Here is a 19,776-nt window from a genome sequence, read left to right as displayed (position 1 = left end):
AACAACAAAACATTGCTATTTGATAGGAGAACAGTCCTAAAAGGCATGGCCATGTCCCTGCTAGACTGGGAAAAGCCCAGAACCATTCCTGCAAAGCCTTTCAGGGTGTGTACAGCTTTGCATGAAGTGCAGTTGGGGCATTAGTCATATAGTTAAGTTAAATATGAGCTCAGCTGCTGAGGCTAAATTAGGGCTTAACACTTCCTCAGTCAAGTGGCAAATATATTGGCCACCAGTTAAGTTTTTCTCATACTCATTCTTTGTCTAAGTGGGTGCAGCCTTCTGCTCTTGCTGCCATCCCAAATTACAGTGGCAGTCCAACAACCTGTGTGCCTTCGCTCTTTCCACTGGCATGCTGTTGAAAAACCTCAAAGGTCAGATCATTATAAGTCTTCTAATTTCCAGACACAAGCTTATTTACAGCCATTTTGTAATCTTCTATTCTTCAGCCAATTTGCTTGAAATACCTCTTCTTCAAGTATTTCCCTGAATCATTTTATCCAGGTGAGCAAATGTGTGTACATGTGGGTGTGTGCACAAGCACTGAGAGAATCCCGATATTTCTGTAGAGCTAATCCAGCCCTTCAGCCTTCCCTGCTATGCTTAACAAGGCTGTTGAGTCTCTGCCCAGTTAGACCTTCCCCTCCTGTATTTGAAGTCAATGAATAGCTGGCCTTAAGTGAAAAACATTTTGGTGACTCAGTGGTTGAGAAAGCACTCAGTGAGGTGTATGGACATCTCAGACCTCTGTGATGGGGACCATACAGGACATCTTTTACCAAGCACTCTGGAATAACTACAGAGGCCCAAATGTTTATCTTAACTTAGATCAAAGTGGTAAACTTTGGTTATGTTGTTCATGAGAACTCTTAGCCAGGCTTTCCATCAAGGAAAATAAGTATCAATGTCATCAAGCAAAAATATTAGCTATTATTTTCCAAAAATACAACAACAACAAAAAGATTTCCTCTTTCTTTTTCACTGAACCTCAGGGTAAAGGCAAACATATTTTTGTGTCTTAAGAGATCTCGATCTGCAAGATCAAAACTAGGGTTTGTTTTTGAGCAAACCCCAGGTAGAAGTAAGGGTCATGGGATTAGTGTCATGGGGAAGAAAGATGCAGTAAGCTAGAAGCAGTATTGCTGGGAGATAAAACAAGGAGATGATAGGAATCCTAAGGAATGGGCCAGTCTGATTAGAATTCTATCAGGGTTGGTAAGAAATGCATTAACAAGTTGTTCCTCAAGCATTGGGACTTAGGGAATATTTATTGGGCTTCTTGTGGCTCCTTTCCATGTTGACTCTCTCATGTTTAATAACTATGCTGAGCTCACACTGTGACCTTTCCCACTAGTTTCTTTCCTGTACCCCACTGGTAATTTTTCAGAATATTTTAAAACATAATATTGTGATGCCTTCCCCTTTCCATCAAACTGCACTGAAATCAGCTAACTGTCCTAATAACTTTTGAGCAGGGGGTAAACCTGATGGACAAACAAACAACTACAGCACAGCTGCATAATCCTCATTTCCTCAGGAAATCAAGTAAAATATTACAAACAGTGTCCATGTATTAAAGCCATGTAATATTTTAATAACAAGGATGTAGATGTTCTCCCATTGAGACATTATTTGGTTTTTAGGCTGGCCTTTTTGTCTTCCTTTCACCTTCCTCTGAAGATTAAGAGCTTGATCACAGCTGGAGAGGGGACACAGAATATATCTAGCTATATCAAATCACCCCTGAGGATTACATACTCTGGATTAAACTTACTGCCAGGTGCTGGATCCAGGAGGAATTTCTTGATTTTCTTTGCAAGGTACAGCCTTTCCTAGATACTTCCATGTGTTTTTGTTTCAGGAATTCTCTGGTTTTATCAGGTCATTGCTCCATAGACTTGAAACACCAACACTGAGGTTTTGTTACCTTTTGGTTTATGTTGGTAGGGACCTTCTGGACCTGTAAGTTGCAAGATAACCTGCAGGAGCAAGGAGGAGGACTCAGACTGCTCACGATTTTTGTGGGGTAATTTACGCTGGTCTCCATGGTTTATCTATTCATGCTTTAAAGTTAATGATGATAAAGCATGAGCTCAAACCCTCTTCCCCAGCAAGTGCCAGGGATGTTTCCCTGTAAGTAATTAAAATCAGATGATGGATTAGGTGAGTAAATTGATTACAAGGTGACAGTATTTTGTGTTCCCCTCAAATCATCTCCATATCTTTTGAGATTCATTTGGTTGTATGCTAGAGTTTACTAATATTCTCATCAATCATTTGAATTGCAACTAGGCTCAATAAGGTTGTGATGTTTCCTGGAAATGGAGGCAGGTCCTGCATTAAAAGCCTTATTCTGAAAGTGATATGGTAGAGAGAGAAAAGAAAACAACACGTAACATGTAACCATCCTGTTAGGATATAAACAGAGTCCCCAATTAGTAGTGTTGTGGCAGATTATGAGAGCTACAGCAGCCTTATGAAACACTTATAGAAGATGTCATGATGGTGACTACCAACTCTTCATTTACATAAAGGTAAGAGTCTGGTGTCCCTGGCAGGCATGAAGAAGTCATTTCATAAGAAAAAATAGTATCTATTCATTTTAGCATATATATGTGGCTTTCAGGTTTCTCAAGAAGATATCTAAAAGTTCTATGTTTTGTAACATTCCAGTGTTCAAGTCTGTGGAAGTTAGAAAGCAAAATTTTGTCACTAAATACAACATCCATCAGACTTGCCGAGAGGCCAGAAGAGTGTTTTCCAGCATCAGATGATGGGCAGCCAGCAAATACAGCCAGCAGTAAATGACTTGCTGAACAGTCATAATTCTTAAATGAAGTTGAGTGGGACTGAGGGAGATAGCATCTTATTTGGAACACCCAGATCACGTGTCCACAGTACATAGTACTGCATCAGCATGTAGTCATAGCCTCCTCCTTTCTCCTTAGGAGCGCAGTACACACCGTATCTGTCTCTGTAGCATGCTTAAAACAGAGAGGGGAGAGGATTCAGCTTATTTGCTTTAGTCATCAGATTTTAAAGTTAACCCTTCTTGATTCAGACATGTGAACCAAGGTGCAAATGGTACAGAGGAGAGAAATCAAGTCCTGCAGAGGTTCCTTCAGAGGGGTGGCCTGTATCAGCTGCTCTGAAACACTCTCTGGAAGAGTCATTCTCTCTATTGGCACAAGGTGAATGCTAATGAGCTCAGCCTATTCACTCAGGCACACAAAATAGAGGAGGGCAACAGATAGTGTGAACATCTCCCAGAGGAGGTAATTTGGAGTGTGTCTGGTGTCAGAAGGCAGTTCTTGTCCGGGTCCCATGGCAGCCTTGATCTTCTTCCACTGTGTGCATGTTACATGTATCAACCTATGCAAAATTCTGTTTAATTCCTCTGGTTCCACCCAGGTAACAGCTGGTTGGCTTCTGGTTCTTTACAAAAGTTCTTTCCAATGTGTGGATTTGCAATTTGCTTGATCTTAGAAGGAGAAATGGCAAAAGCCAAAGCTAGGATTCTCATAGAAGCACTGTACTCATCTGTCTTCTTGCACAAGCAAGTGTTATAGAGACATAGAGAGACACAAATGCCATCGCCACCAAGTAAGTTTTGAGACATGGAAGTGTAGAAATAAAGTCTAAAAAAGAGTTGGAAATTATTGGTAAATTTATATGATATTCATTTCTAGAACACTGTGGTGGTAGAACATGACTAAACCTATGGGTTCATAACAAGCTGAAACTTTCCTATTTTCAGTCTACCAGCTCCCTCTTCAGAGAGACCCCTGGTTCACCTGGCCCAGGACAAAAACCAGTTTCTATCAACTGTGAGTGCTACTGTAACTATGGAAATAGGAAACCAGACAACAGGCAAGAACAAAAGGCAAGCTGGTGAGATTGAAGCAAAGTGCTGGGTCATCATCAGCAAGAAAATGCCCATTTTTTGTGTGAAATGACTCTGCATTTTGGGCTTTCTGTTGTTCTAGTTGCTTGGATATTTCTATTGGATGGCTTCACACTGTATCTATTTGTCAGTAACACAGGAAAGCTGCAAAATCTGTGATTCTGTGAGATGGCAGCAAGTTCTCTCTGTGCAGTCACTCCATAGCACCAAGATGTCAGACAATCATGACCTTCTGGCAAACTTTGTGAAGTATGCAGTCAGCCAGGAACCAGTAACAGTGGTATCAAAACCACCAAAAAAGAATAACTCAAGACAGGATAACTCATATTGCTTGTGAAGAACTCAAATTAAGCCAATTCATAAACCTAGACATTCTTATTAAACAGCCTAAACTAACACATCTAGCTATTTCTAGTGTTCCAGTACAGCATATATATCCTAAACCACAAGGCATAGAGGATGGGGATTCTAACCTCATTGGCAGCATGTTTTTTATAATGCCATACAGTTCATAAAAAGCTTGGCATGCATTGCAGAATTCATTTATATCCATTAGAGAAGGCCAGATGAGCTTGACAGTTTTATTTTCACTTGAAGATTTCTGGTGCTGTAAGCTGTCCTGATGGCATCAGGCCCCGAGTGGCAACTGAATTATTGCTCTCAAAGAGGAATCAGAAAGAGCACTGACCAAAATGGCTGGAAGCAATGGTGTAAAATTGCATGGAATTTGCACGGAAAGAATGTGCAAACTAAAGCTACAACTTCTCTGTCCTTGAAACTGGGCCAAAGGCCTGGGAGGATAAAGGAAAATGTTCCCACCCAATTTCAACAACTTCTGGCTTGAGCTTTGAAAAATCCTCCCAGGATCCCCAGTGTCACTTCTTCAGGCCCCAGTGGCGGTCCTGGTTTACAGCAAATCCTCTTTCTTCTTTTCCTGCTGTCTGCAAACCCCACTAAGACAGTGCTGAATAGTAACTGCATTAAGTGCAGGAAGGCTCAGTGCAATTACTTTGTTGCTCTTAACTCTTAATTTAATTCTGGAACCTATAGAGATCTCTTACACCTCCTGATCCCCTGGAGTAGAGGGAAGAATGCAAAATTAACTTCATTATATGAGAGGAAGAATATAGTCAATTTTTAAAGGGATGCATTAGAAGATGACTTAGAAGACATGTTTAAAGACACAAGCTGTAACAAGGTCAGGTCTTGCAGTTTCCTCCAATGATTCCAATGGGAGTCTGTGGGGTAAGGTCTCTTAAATGAAAATATCAGAACCTGATAATTCAGGCATAGTCTGTGGTCATTAAGGTTGTTACTAAAATTAAGAAAACTCTTTTTGATGGGCTGAGGCCATTCTTAGATATGGAGTTAGGCTTTGTGCTGTAAATTTAGGATCTTTTGTTCCCCATTCTCATTCCAAGAGTTAAACGAACTCTTTTAGGAGTTGGACTAGGTGACCCTTATGGGTCTCTTCCAATTGGGATATTCTATGATTTTACCTGACAAAGCTGCTGAACAATGACAGTGACAGAGCTGCTTTATAGTCAGGCTAGAAAATAAATAGAATAAATAAGAAAATAAATCAAATTCTGAGCTGCTGTAAGTGAACATCATTGAGACAGAGTCAGTTTAGAGCCCACTGCAGCTCTGGACCAATTACTGCTATTTTCTTTGGGTAGGTTATTTCCAGTGATTAAATGGTTATGAGCTGTTTGCCTACCAACTTCAGTGACTTCTGGATTCTATCTTCTTTCTTTGAAAAAACACATATTTCAGGTAGACTTTAATATAGGATATTACAGAGTTGCTGTGATTGTGTTTGGAGAGGAATTCACGAGCTCATATAGTCCATTCCCAAGAGAGAATCAGTCCCACATAAAGTCAGCCTAATATTTGTTTATCCAACCTGTTTTTAAAGACTTCCATTACTACAGATTCCACAATGTTAAGGCAAGTGGCAATAAATAAAGCTGCCCTGTAGAAGCAGGGTGAGGGGGATTTTATCTTAAAAAATCATGAGTTTTCCTGAGTTTTTGGCCACTCTAAAGTTCTCATCTATTTGTGGGTTTCACTCTGACTCTCCAGAAATCATCATCCATCCTCAACCCAGACTCATTATCTTGATAAATTTCTGATTCTCTCCTAGAGATTTTCTCCCATAGTTCTCCCACAAAACCACAGATAAATTCAAAGCCCTTCTTTGCCTTTGAACATGGTATGTTGGTTAGCAGACAGGACAAGGCCCAAGATCTTCATAACAATTAATTTTTTAAAAGAAAGAAAGCAACACAATAAAGGCCAGAGGAACTCATTCCAGGATGACTGCACAGGCTACAGTGAATAGAATAATGTGTATGATTTTCATGCCAAAGGGACTTATAGGTCTCAGAGCTGTAGAGGGAATGAAAGGAAAGCAGGTGCTCAGCCTGCCTGAATGCTCCTATAAATATTATCCACAGTTACATAAATATGGAATATAAATGAACTGTCATTCGGGAAGGGATATTTGTCCACAGTGGGCAGTGGATTGGGAGAAAATGGTAAACATTTTCCACTCCTGTTCTGTCATTCTACTCCTTGTAAAAGTTTTTGTACCTTGAGATGCTCACTTATCACAGGAGTCTTCTGAGTTATTGTGGCTGAAAATTGAAGGTAACCTAAAATAAAAGCATCTTCAGGCATCCACAGACAAAACTAAGCTGGGACTTACAGACTGAGAACACACCAGCAAAAACAAGGCTGAGTCAGACACTGTTGGTGAATACTTGGGGCAGTCCCACTGACCACCAGGGAGCCCTATAAATGTCAACATTTAGGGTTTATCCAGAGCATACCAGCCTGCATCTCACTGGCAATGCCAGGAGCTTCAGAAGATTAGCATCAAAGGCACATCTTCCCATGGTTTCTCTTTGAATTAAGAGCTGATTGTTCTCTTTGTAATCTCTGTTTTTGCAAAGCTGCCTCTCCCCAAAGAGCTCTAAAATATTTTGCAAGCCAAAGGCCTCATTCAGATCTCTCTTATATTGATATGAAAGAAAATTAACCTGATGGAAGATCAGAATCAAGCCCTTTGTGTAAACAGCATTCTTGAAACTCAGCCTTCTCTTGGGCAGAAATCAATCAGCATGCTTGTTTGGCTTTAACCTTGCTGTCATAAGCAATAAACTTCTTGCAGAGGGAATTGAATGTTCATCCAGTAATGACTGTACATGTTTGAAGCTCCAGGGTTGACTGGGCTGATGGGTAAAATTCCTCAGGACAGGAATGGCCTCTCACGGGAGGTCAGCAGCTTCAGACATCATAAACACAGTGCAGAAGGGGGGTGTCAGCCCTAGGGTCTCTCCTCAATTTCAGTGTAGGTGACCTTGCAAAGTCACACCTTGCTATAGTGGCAACCGAGCATTTTGATCTGCATATCCTTATGCATTTTCTCACAGATGCACAGGCCTATGTGTCAGAAACGTATGCCTCTTGACAATAGGCTTTCAGCCTTCTTTGAGCAGCTCATGAGTCCAGAAGGTTCTACTGATCTGCAGGTTGAATACTGTGGCTCAAAGTAATGTGGTGGAGTCACTGTCACTGGAGGTGTTCAAGAGCTGTGGAAAAGTTGTACTGAGGAACATGAGTTAGTGGGCATGGTGGGGGTGGGTTGGTGGTTGGATTAGGTGATCTTAGAGGTTTTTTCTGACCTTAATGATACTACAGTTCTAAACCACCAGTAGGCAGCTGAGTGCTAAGTTCTTCTACGTGCTGTTGTAATGAAAAACAAATAAATAACTTGTATGTGGAAAGGAGATGAACCCCTGTGAACAAACTGACATGTCTACTATTGAGCTTTTGTGCATTGGCCTTCACTGGTGCTTGGAAGGAGAAAAACCCTAGAAATAGGTAGTGGTCTTTTCTGCCCTCCTCACTTTTCCCACTTCACATAACCCTTAAATTGCACCATAAAAAAACACTTCCCATGGGATGTCCTGGGGCATTGAAAGGCCTCATTTTAATTTATCAGTGTTTCTCAGATAAGGCAGAAAGCAAGCAAGGATGCATGTGCACGTGTGGGAGGATTTGTAAACAGCAGACGGAACCTGAGGAAACTCCAGAGAACAAAACAAACAAATAAATAACAACCTGGTTTTGCTTTCAAGGTGGGAGCATTGCCAAGGAGAGAAAGTTTGCTTACAGTTCCCTGTGGGGTCTTGCTGGATTTTGCTCTACAGAAACAAGGCACATGGAAAACATCGAGAGAAACAAGCTCTCACCCTGCGTTCACATTCTTCTTCCTCTGTAAACCTTTCAGTTAAAATACCCCCACCTTGAAAGCACAGAGCTCATTTTGAGGCCCTCAACGGTGAGCTCAGATCTCTCTTTGCTTTCTCCCCAAAAAGGGTTTCTTTAAACAAATAATGATGTGCTGTAAATAAATCCAGGGCTGTTTTCCCTGGAAAGATTTCTGAGGAGCCTGGGCAGGAGCAGAATGAATGTGGAGGAGTGTTTCAAACCAAAAGGAAAAGATATGCAGAGCTTTAGCTAACTTACACTGCTAAATCAAAAGGGCAAACCTAAAAGGTCCTTTTAGATCTGTAGTAGTGCGTACAAAAGAAGTAGTTCTCTTTGTAGGTGTCATTACCACCAGTTGCTCCATTGCTAGCCTCCCCTCCTGACGCCTGACTGAGCCTTGTGACATGAGAATAAACCCCGAGCTGTCGGGACTTGTGTTCATTTAATAGCATCGACCGTTTTTAATTATCTGGCTGCAGTTAGGCAGCTCTGCCTTCGTGTCAGACAGTCCCTGGAGAGGAACGCTGACGCCTCGCAGCCCCGTCAGCCGAAGCCGCATCCCCCCAGTGCTGGTGGCAATGACACAGCTACCAGAGGAACTCAACCCATCTACATCTGAAAGCAATAAAGCAAATGAAAACTGCGGGGAAGCACAAGTGGCAGGCGTCTGGGTGGGAGCAGCCAACATGTTTGGTTATATGGAGAGAAGTCATTAGCAGCCATTTTTTATTCCAAAAGACATCCCGGTCTTGGAGATAAGGTTCCTGTTGAGATACTTCCTTGTCATTATTGGCTTTTGATCTCTGATTTTCATTTTTATTTCAGTTTGATTGTGTTCAGATGCCAGATGCCTCTCTTCTCCCTCTCACCAAATGACTTTGCCACTGCAACCTTGCTGGGGACCCAAAGTTTCTGCCACTGCAAGGAACATGCTTAGCCACTCCAAATATCTCCATTCCTGCAGCAAAAGGATTTATGTTTTCCTCCTGCCAATGCGCAGGCCGCCCCATAGGCCTCCCCACTCAAAGCACATCCATTGGAGAAGCATTTAGGCGTCCTATTGCTTCTTTCCAATTGCTGCAAGGATAGCCAGCTGTCCCAAACAAGTTGGTCTCTAATGTTTAGCCAAGGAGGTTGAAAGCAGTCTGTTCGGTGATGCTACTTCTCCTTTGCTGCACTGAGCATAAGATAGGCCAGGAATGGGCTGGATGTGCTTGACCCAGAAGATGCTCAAAGGGAATTCAAATTAAAGGGAGTGTGGGCTTTGTTAAAAGAAGAACCCCTCTCTTCAGAATTTAACACAGTTTGAAAGTCCTCTATATACTCCAAGACTTTCTTCTTAATTCTCAGGGATGCTTTGCATGCATGTCCACACTAATTAAATCATTCCGAATAATTGCATTGCTTTTGACGACTATCTGTCAAATATATACATATATATATAATTTGTAACTTACATGATCACAGTAATACATCAAGTTCCTGAAAGTCATCGAGTCCTGCATCAATTGCTTTCAGTCCAAATTGTTTTATTCTATTCAATTGGGTTATAAAATCTTGGCCACCTAGTGAATCTGGTAGCAGCTATAAATCTCTGCAGCTGGGAAACTGGAAAGCAGCCCTGCTTACCTTACAATGAGAAGAAACCCTGCTTCCCATTCCAATTCAGTTGTGCCTTCAGAGTACAGCCTAAGCAAAATCCTTCAAAAATTGTAATAGAGAGCTGAGGGGAGCCCAAGGAAGAACACATAATTATAGATGTTGTTTGGAAGGCTCCGGTGTACTTTGAAGGACATTTTGAAAGCCACAGCATTAATAGAATGAGATTTTGCTCTGCAAGAGTATGCAGGCATCCCGATGCAAGGCAAACTGACAGCACACATGCAGTATGGCCATACTGCTGCCCAGCTATATCACTTTGTTGTACCCACTGCTTACAAGGCCCCTAGAAACCCACTGAGCTACAGTGAATGTTGCTGAACATCTATTTCCCAAGGCTATTGAAGTGGGATTTTTTTTGTTTTTTTGGTGAATGGCCAATGAGTAAAACAATTCTGACGGAAGAAAACCAGCCAATTCCTGGCCTCTGTGTCAGGACTGAATAAAGAGGATCAGATCAGCTCACACGGTAGGCAAAAAGGATACAACACACTTGTGATAAACTGATTGCCTTTTATCCATTTTCTATTAACTTCCATGTTTCCATCTTATCTTCCTTCAAAAAGTTATTATAAAGCCCTTTATAACAATGAGGTCAAACTAATGTCTCTATAGTTTGAACATCTCATCCTCTCTGCTTTTCTTACTTACCCATTGAGACCAAATCCTATTTTCCAATTACATGAGCTACCCATGACTGAATGAATGCATCATTACTGCTGGACTAGCCAATTCACATGCTTCTTCTTCCAGATTCTGGGGACAGAGACTATCTGTCCCCAAGTCTCCCTTCCTCCTCCTATGTGGTCCATTTCTATAGCTTCGTCCTCATTTGCTTTCACTTGCAAATTCACCCATGTCCTTAATCAAAATGAAGGTGGTGCTTTCACAAGCAGCTGAGCCACTCCAACACCACACAAGCTGCAAGGGGAAGATCCTGCCTCTCTCCTCCCTTGTCTCCCCTATGGTTCCATTCAGACCATGAACCAGCTTGGGAACTTGTAAATTACTTTCCCAAGCCAAATCAACTTTGTAAAATGGCAGAAAAACTGGCCCTGTGGATAACTGGAGTGGTTTTCAAATGAGTGGAGCTGGCACAAGGCATGGGGTGAGACAGCTTGACTGTGATGAGGAGATGGGAAAGCATAGCAGGGCCTCTACTTGCTGGCAGAAGTAAAAAAATCTCTTAAGCCATCACAATCCATCTCGCAGAACTGCACCCTGAGTCAAAGAATTTGTTCACTTTTGGTGCCACATTTTTAATCTGTTTGCTCTCATGGATTTTTTTTTTTTATCTTCTTGTTCTACTTCTGGTTTTTGTTTTAATTTCCTTTTTAAGACTTAATTCAACTTCTTGTGGTTCTCATAAGCACTCTACACTTTCTGACCTCTATATAGGCTTCTTTTGCTGGTCAGATCTGCTCTTCACTTTCTGTAACACTTTCCTCTGCTCACCCTGAATGTCCTTTTTGAAGTGGACTCAGTGTGGAGCTTTCTTCACAGTGCTGGTCCCTACCCTGAGCAGGGCACGAGAGCAAAGGTGCTGTTGCATCCTAGTCAAAAAGATATTCTCCAGATCTACATAGCAGCCCCAGAACTCTACAAACCAGTTGATTTTATAGCTAATTCCTCTAGTTTCTTTCCATCCAACTCTTCAAGCCTGATTTGAAGACTCCATTTATAATGCTTATCTCCATGATATCCTATCCTACATCCTGCATCTGTAGCTCAGTTTTTCCATTTTATTGTTAACATCTCTTTAATTAGTAGATAAATTTTACAGTGTTTTTTAATGGCCAATATCAGCTTTCCACCTGCATTAGGCAAAGTCTATTTGTTATCAAATTGCCTGTTTGATTATTTCTTGCAGCAATAAATATTCATTTCACAGAATGAATTCTATCAATCATCTCACATCTTAGTATACACCATTTTTCCCCTTAATGCACTAATGCTTGTCTTCCTCTGTGCTGAATCCAGGTGTGAGGATTGCAGATGTCCCTCAAACTTACTCTCGCATTTCTCATTTTCATTTTCTCATGAGACCTTCATATATGCTGGATTTAATCCTACAATTCTATCCTCTTTACTGAGATCAAACCACTGATTTTGTTTTTCACTAGTAATTCCCCATAACCAAACATCTCAGAACCATCCTTTCTGATGAATATTTCAGGTTCTTTTTGACTTTCACATAACAACTTCACCTATATTTTCCTAAAGCTGAAAGAATCATTCAAGAAATCTCTGCTAAATGGACATATGTTTTCGTGATTTCCTTTAGGGATTCACATTCATTTCCTTAGCCTCATTATGCTTCTCACTCACTCTGGTTCCTTCCCAATGACAAGTCAGATAGTTTGTCTTGGGAAGGACCTTCCCACCTCCTGCATTTCTGGGGCTGATCAGAACCAATGGTGTTCTTTTCCCTGCCTGGAGATAAGTGGGTGAATAGGTACTCATCTGTTCTTCTTTTTTTATCCTTCTACATCTTTGTAGCTTGTTGTGTTATCTCCAGCGTAGCTCCTGGATAGTTCAACTTTCTCTTTTTTTTTTTCTGCTGATTTCTCCTCTCCATTCTACAATGGAGTGGACTTCTTCCCCAGTGCTGCTGCTCCTCTGCTAGTCCCCAGACCCAGATAGCTGTAGAGGCTCCGTTCATCAGATACAAGCTTTTACTTCCCTTGAAGATCTTCACTGCTTTTTCCATTGATAGCCCAGATTTTGTATGTCCTCTTTTTTGAGGAAGCTCAAATGTCCCAGTATTTCTAAACCAAGACACATCCAGCATCTTTTGTATTCACCGATCTCTCCTCACTTCTCTTTCTGCTTCAGCTATTCTCACTATTCCCGTTATTAATGAATAAAGGATAGCTATGCTCATCTCTTTATTAAATTTTTCCTTGTTTACGACCCCTACCATGACAAAATTTCTGCGGGGCAAGGTAACTTCACCCAGCACTGTGTGTTTAATGTGATGTTCCACCTACTGAGCTGAGGCAATCATTGTAAAATATCCTTATTGTAGATCCAACAAGAACATAGTTGAGGATCTACTAAAGAATGGCCTTCAGTATGAGCAAACAACCTTATTATGTACATGGAGAAGCAGCATGGAGAGATTTCGCCTTCAATGTGTCTGCCATGTGGGGATAACTGGACAAGCCTACTTCCTCCTTCTTGCAATTGAGGGACCTAGGGATGACACTCTGGCTTTTGGAATGAAAATCTGGTTTTAATCAACATAATATGAACAGCAAAGTAACACACTACTCCTACCTAAGGACTTGGGTTGGAACCACATTTTCAGTGTTGGGAGAAAAGCTGCCTCTGAACAGCAGATATCTAGTCTCTGGGTTTTGGATTTGATATTTATAGCATGAGTTACTGCACAGAGATTACAGTGTTTAGCAAGGTTTCTGATCAAACTATATTTTCTTTGTCATTACTATCTCTCTGTGCTTCTCAGGCAACAGTTTTCAAAAGACCTGTAGTGGCTTAATATCTTAATTAGTTAAAACTGGTTATGGGCCTGAGTAGTAATTTAGGAAAAACCAGCAAAGACACACACATATGCATACAGCTTCACAGAGGCACATACAAGTCTCAAGCACATTAGAAAACCAGGCAAATAAAAGGTATTAATATTTATTCATCTTAACTAAGCACTGACAGCTGGACAATGTACTATCATTGCCAATCTTATTTTCACTTGAATGGTTTTCCTTTTATCCTCTGTGGTGTTTAAGGTCTTCCAAACGAAATACAAATGATCATTGGAAATGAATAGCTGGTTGTGCACGGCTGTTGGGAGAGTGCTGAAAATGGTCTTTCACTCTGCATTCAGTGAGAAAGTGAATCATTCTTACACAAAGCTTGAGCCCCGAATGCAAGGGGAGAGAATGAATGCAGGATGTGATTCGGAGGTGACATTTGGTGCTGTTTATCTAGTGGAATAGTGCATAGATGTGATGTAGAGGAAACACAGCATCTCACTACTGGGGAGAAGTTGCATTCATTTTGAAGTGATCTATTAGCTCTCAGGTCCTTTAAGAAAATGGCAAATAACATGAGAAGAGGCAGTAAGGGGGGCTAGGGAGGGAAGGTGGGAAGTAGAAAGAGAAATAGGGCCAGGCTGAAGTCTTCAGGAATCTGTGGAGGGTCAGAAATCTAGGTTTAGCAGCTGCTGTCTACCCCAGCCATGCCTATACAGATGGTTTAATTAATTATTGAATTTGACAAAAATCTCAGCCTTGTATAAAAGTAGAGTTCCAGAGCTGGAGATAAGGGATATAGGAGCTAGCCAGAGGCTTTTAGGCTACATGGGGTTAAAACCTACCCCATACTTATACTTTCATCAGGGATGGGCTTAAAACACTGTCAGCTGTGTGGAGTGTGTGTGTGTATAGATTTAGTGTCCTTGAAAACTGAAAGTGAGTTCAAGTGCTGCACAGCAGATGTGCTGGATGTAATTGCTTCCCTTCTTCCTGCCCACCCTCCACTCAGCTTCTCCAGATCAGCGCCCACCCCTACAACTTGCTGGTGCTTCCAACATCCGTTAACTAGCCAAGAAGGGCCCTATGTGCCCCATGGAATCTGCTCATCAACTGCTTGGAGGCTAATATTTTGTGTACATAAAGTCTGGTTTCTTCTGGGTTCAAACCTCAGATGATATAGATCCATGAAGCTTCATTGATTTCAGCTCAGCAAAGCTGGTTCCAAGAGACATCAGCACTATTTGCCTCCTTTATCTCACTAATTTCACCACAGTCTTCTCGGGAAAACACCTCAATGTTCCTGCATTGAATGAACAATGAAAAAGCAATTAATCAAAAGCCAGATAAGTGTGACCTTGAGGCGAGATCTTTTAGCAACTGCAAAGAGGAGCAGATTCAGTGAAGCATTGGAGCAGGTTGCCCAGAGAAGTGGCTATTACCTCATCCTTGTAGACATCCAAGATCAGGCTGGACAGAGTTCTGAGAACCCGATTGAGTGCCCCTGTTCATTGCAGGGAAGTTGGTCTATATAGCCCTTCCAACTCAAACGATTCTGCAGTTCTATGATCCTCAGTTTGTAGGAGCAGACAGAGCTGAAGAGTAGAGTGATGTCCACCTACATTTTCTGATCTCCCCAACTAGGGCAATGAATGGACTGGTAGGGGCACTTCTGAGATGGTGTTCAGCACAGGGTGTGGGGAGAATAGTGCTGGGATTTTAGGAAGAAAGTGAATAACTGTCCAGGGCTGGGCACGTATCAACACATTCATTTTGAAGTGATCAGTTTTAGTGTGTCTGATCTACCTGAGTCACTCATCCTGACTGGCTTTCACAAAACCAAGCATAGCAAAGCTATAGAGGGTTTGGCTCCAGCACTCCAGCAAGGCCTATTTAAATTAAGCACTTATTGTAATTTGTAGTAAATTTGTAGACTTTAATTACCACTGGAGTTTTGTAGAACACAATTACTATGTTCTCGGTCCCTTTATCACTGGTGCAATGAATGGTTATTGGCATTTTGTCAAAGGTATGTACAGCATCTGTCCCGGACCATCCAGTGAGAATAAAATCCAGCAGCCTGCTTTGTAAAGCAGTGATTTAACATGACTGTCAAAGGTGCTTTTGCCGGGTCAGAGTAGGAGTGAGCACAAAGGCATCTCACTTTTACTCTTTTTGGTGGCAGTTTCTGGGTGGTGGCTCATTATCAATTGTAAATTAGAGGAGGATGGAGAAAGGGATGTGAATGACAAAGTTCAGAAACAGCATCTGCTGAAGAAAAACAAATGAGGTGGGGGGCAAAGCAGGAAAAAACAGATGAAACACTGTAATTGCTTGGCAACAAGTTGCTATTGTAATTTAGAAAATTGGAAGCATCCGTTCTCAAACTGTTCAAGCTTTATTTAATTTCTTCTTTATTTTTGACTGCAGCCCTTGTTTTGTGATCAGCTGTGTCCTCCTATAGGATTACTGGCTCTCCTCACATGCAGCAGTAATGGACCTCTGATGTTTGGTTATGGGCCATCGAAGAAAGCATTTTGCGATTGTTTCACAGTGCAGTCATTTAACAAGATTGGAGATAATTTACCCGTTGGAATGCAAAACTGTTTCTACAGGTGCTTAAGCTTCCTGGCTTTTGGATTAGAGGCCTCATTTTGTTTTGTGCCATTGCATTCAGTGAGGTCTCCAAGGACTGTAAATAAATGAACAGCTACCCTCTGCAGCTGTGAAACTAATTTTCCAGCCCAAACTACAAGAGTTGCAGCTTACAAAGCTCCGTGGATGCAGATAAATATGTGCATGCTAATGTATTAAACGCGCTGATTAACTAATACTGACTGTGCCTGAATGCAAGTTGTTTGCCAAGTGGGAAACACCAGAGAAACAAGGCTGCCTAGGGAAAAAGGAAACTGCTGGAGGCAAGCAGGGCCATTGGAGCTGCGTGGGGTGGTAGAAAAGGTGATGACCATTCACTCTGTCCTAAACAGGTTTCCATCACACTTCCCTACCTCCTTCTTTCATGGGAAAGAGAGAGAGACCTGAGCTTTGGCTCTATCCAGGAGGACGGGAAGTCTGGTAGACGTACACTGAGGTTGGGAGCCTCAAGGATGTAGGGAAGCCATGGACTCCTTCCAAAGGAAAGAAGAGCCAGTGCATGCTCCCACAGGGATCCCGTGCTTGACATCCAGCTCTGGTCCTGCCAAATAGATGTGGTCTCTGGAGCAAACTGAGAAGGCTTATGGATCCTTGGATGAAGTTGGTTTGTGTGTTTCTTCCTGGGGATTGGAGGAAACCTCATTCATTTGTCTTCTCTCATTTCTTTCTTTGTCCACCCCTTTTTCTTTAAACATTTTTCTTTGGGTCCAGTTTGTATATTTGAGCTGTGAGGTAACCTCGACTCATGATATCAAAAACTGTTGTTTGTGAATTGTTTAATTTTGTTGTTGTTGTTGTTGTTTTCACAAGTTGGTTTCAGTTCAGATGTAGAGTGAAAGTCAAACCTTCTGAAATTCACAAGAAGAAATGTCTTTTCTCTGCTCAGTCTTGTGATAATTCTCAGTCTGGGGAAAGTCTAAGGGAAGACTGGACGGGAGCTGTTCTGCTTCAGACACACTTGCTGCCCTCTGCACAATGGCTCCAAGGGAAATTCCAGAGCCCCATGTTGCTGGGACTTCTGAACTTGGCAGGCCCAGGGTGCCCAGTACCCTTCCAAGCTTGCAGTCGAGCACACTGGGAAGGGGTTGAACCCTGTCTGGCAAGTGCAGCTTAAACAGGAGCACGTTTTGTGGCTGGCAAAGCCCTCCTGAAACTCAACACCTCTATGGTGTGCTTTAATCTGGGTGATCAGCAGCTTAAGGGTCAATAGATATTTTGTCATGATCAGCTTTAATTTCTCCTTTGCAGATGACGGGTGGCAGAACGCTACGTACAATAGGGTATTTGCTTTCTGTACTTTTCTGCTATGCACTGAGCATAGCAGCTTCCTGCCTCAGTTCTGGGGGGATGACAAGTCCCAGGTAGACTGGTGCAGGTGGGACAGGCAAAAAAGGTCTCTTCCGTTATTTCAGATAACAGTTATCCACAGGGAGCTGATAACAAGGAGATACATAGAATCTATTGCCATTGTGGTTTGAAGCCATTATCTGCTCAAACATGATGCAAAGGCTGTTAAGAGTTACGCTGAGGATGTATGACTTCAGTGGTTTTCAAGACAAACTGAAGTAAAGGGTCTTCTTTTGCTTTGGTACCTCCTGTATTTCTATTGAAATATCACAGACAAAAATGAACAGTCATCTATTAAAAGTAACATAATGTTTAACAAGCAACAAAGTAAAGTGAAACTCTCCCTTCTAACAAAGCATTTATGAAAAAAAAGTTTTGATTATGGGTGGGATACAAAAGAAATGTGGTAAATATTCATTCATTCCTGTTTTCCTGCACTATTTAATTTATTTAAAGGTGTTCTGAGTCTACGGACATTGAGAGTTTGACAGGGAAAAATGATGATCAGTGGTTGGGATCTAGTCCAACAATTAGAAGATCGTTGCTTAGGAACTTGCTTTACCAAAGGTCTTCTGACCATTTGGAACAAAATTCTGAAACTTATTTAGATGCCTGGGGATCAGAGGTCTTGAACTGCCTCTGGGTCTACAGAAGGAAGTGAATTAGGTGAGATCTTAAGACTTTAGCTATCTTCAGGCAAAATAAGAACGAAAAAGAAAGATTTTTTTAGAGCAACCAAAGATCTAACAAGCTGCAAGACACCACCAGGAGGGATGACTATGTTCCAGATCCACTATTTCTTCTTGTTCCCACCTTCCCCAAAACATAAGGTAGTGGTAAAACTTTGCTAGTACTTTGGGTAGGACCTTATAGTGAGGTCAAATGAGCACTGACACCAGGCAAGAGAAGTAACAAGATTTAGTAGCCAAAAGTGAACATGACCATTGTTTCTGGCAAAAGGTGGTCCAGTCAGCTCAATTAAATTATGGAAAAACTCCTAAAAGCTCAGTTTGGCTGTTATTTTCTTCTTGGCATAACACATTATTTGCCACTAATCCAAGAGATTTAAGAGAACAGACAGCTTCAGTTGATCAGAAATGCATTTTTGGCAAACAAAATATTTGCGCAGAAAAATTTGCCCAGCTGTATTCAGAGGAGTTATTGAAGGCTTTTCTCACAGTTCTTCATCTATTAAAGCAGCAAACTAGGACGTCCTTGCTCGACACAGAGATTGCAAGAGTAAATGTGTTGAGAAATGTGATTCTCACACAGCGGGAGCCAAAAAGACAGGCTACGTAAATTGTATCCCTGAAGAAATAATAACAATAAATAGTTTCAGAGCCTGACATGGTATCCCATGAAAATAGCAATTTCCACCGAGTTCATTGCTTCAGACAGCTGAAGCCCTGAACTTACTGATGTGCAGTTTGGTACCTGTCTTTTGCGATGCTCCCAGCTCTCTACTGTGAGAGCAGATATGCAGAGGAGGCATTTCTACAAGAGGAATGACATTGAAATTTCCTACAAATCTCCTACAAGCCACCAGGCAGTCACTTGACAAGTAGCAAAGTTCAGGCAGTAGCAAACCAAAAAAGGAGAGGAAAAATCAAAGGTAGTACTAAGAAATCTGTCCAGAAACCACAATCAAGACAACCGGCCCTGCTAACTAGACAGCCACATGGAGAGCATGTATACCTTCAGAGCAAGGTGATGCCAGCAGGGATTGGCCAGGAATAGACTTTCCAGATGGCTGCATATATTGCTCAAATGCTGTGCAAATACCATTTATGTGATTTTAACTGCTTGTGTACAGACATCCTGGTCATCACCCATATGAATTCCTAGGGAAAACAAAGAGGAAAAATATGATTGGAGACACACAAGTATATAACACAAGTATATAATACATCTTTATGTGACTGTTTGTGGATATCTGATAGCAGGCATCAGCAATCTCTATTCTGAGCAGAGCAGACTGCCAGATTATTTGTACTCTCAGGAAATGCAGTCTTTCCTGCCCCAGCTCAGCCAACTGCAATGCTTGTAGGTGAGAATGTGCCTAGGTAGCATATTTAACTGGGGGTTAGCCTAATGTATTCTCATCTAATCTCTGGACTAACCCCTCTGCTGAACTGTTAATGCAGCTGCATACATCCCTGAGCATCTATAAAATAATCCTGTAAAACACAGCAAACCAGCATACTACCAGGTGGGTGTGCAAATACTTATAGTGCAGCATCTGAACGCTATGCGATGATTTGGCCCACATCAAGTCACCTCCTCTCAGAGGAAATTTTTCCTGAAGCTCTGTCCCACACATCACCAATTGCATCCAGACCCAGTGCATGCACATGACTTCAGGATTTAAATGGCAAAGAGTGGGAATCCAAAAGGCTGCTCTGTGTCCTGGAAAGGACATCTATCATTTCACCAGTAGGA

The sequence above is a fragment of the Coturnix japonica genome, chromosome 4 (assembly GCF_054131305.1).
Source record: "Coturnix japonica strain WE chromosome 4, WE-NBRP24, whole genome shotgun sequence".
Lineage (NCBI taxonomy): Eukaryota > Metazoa > Chordata > Aves > Galliformes > Phasianidae > Coturnix > Coturnix japonica.
This window is presented reverse-complemented; position numbering follows the sequence as displayed.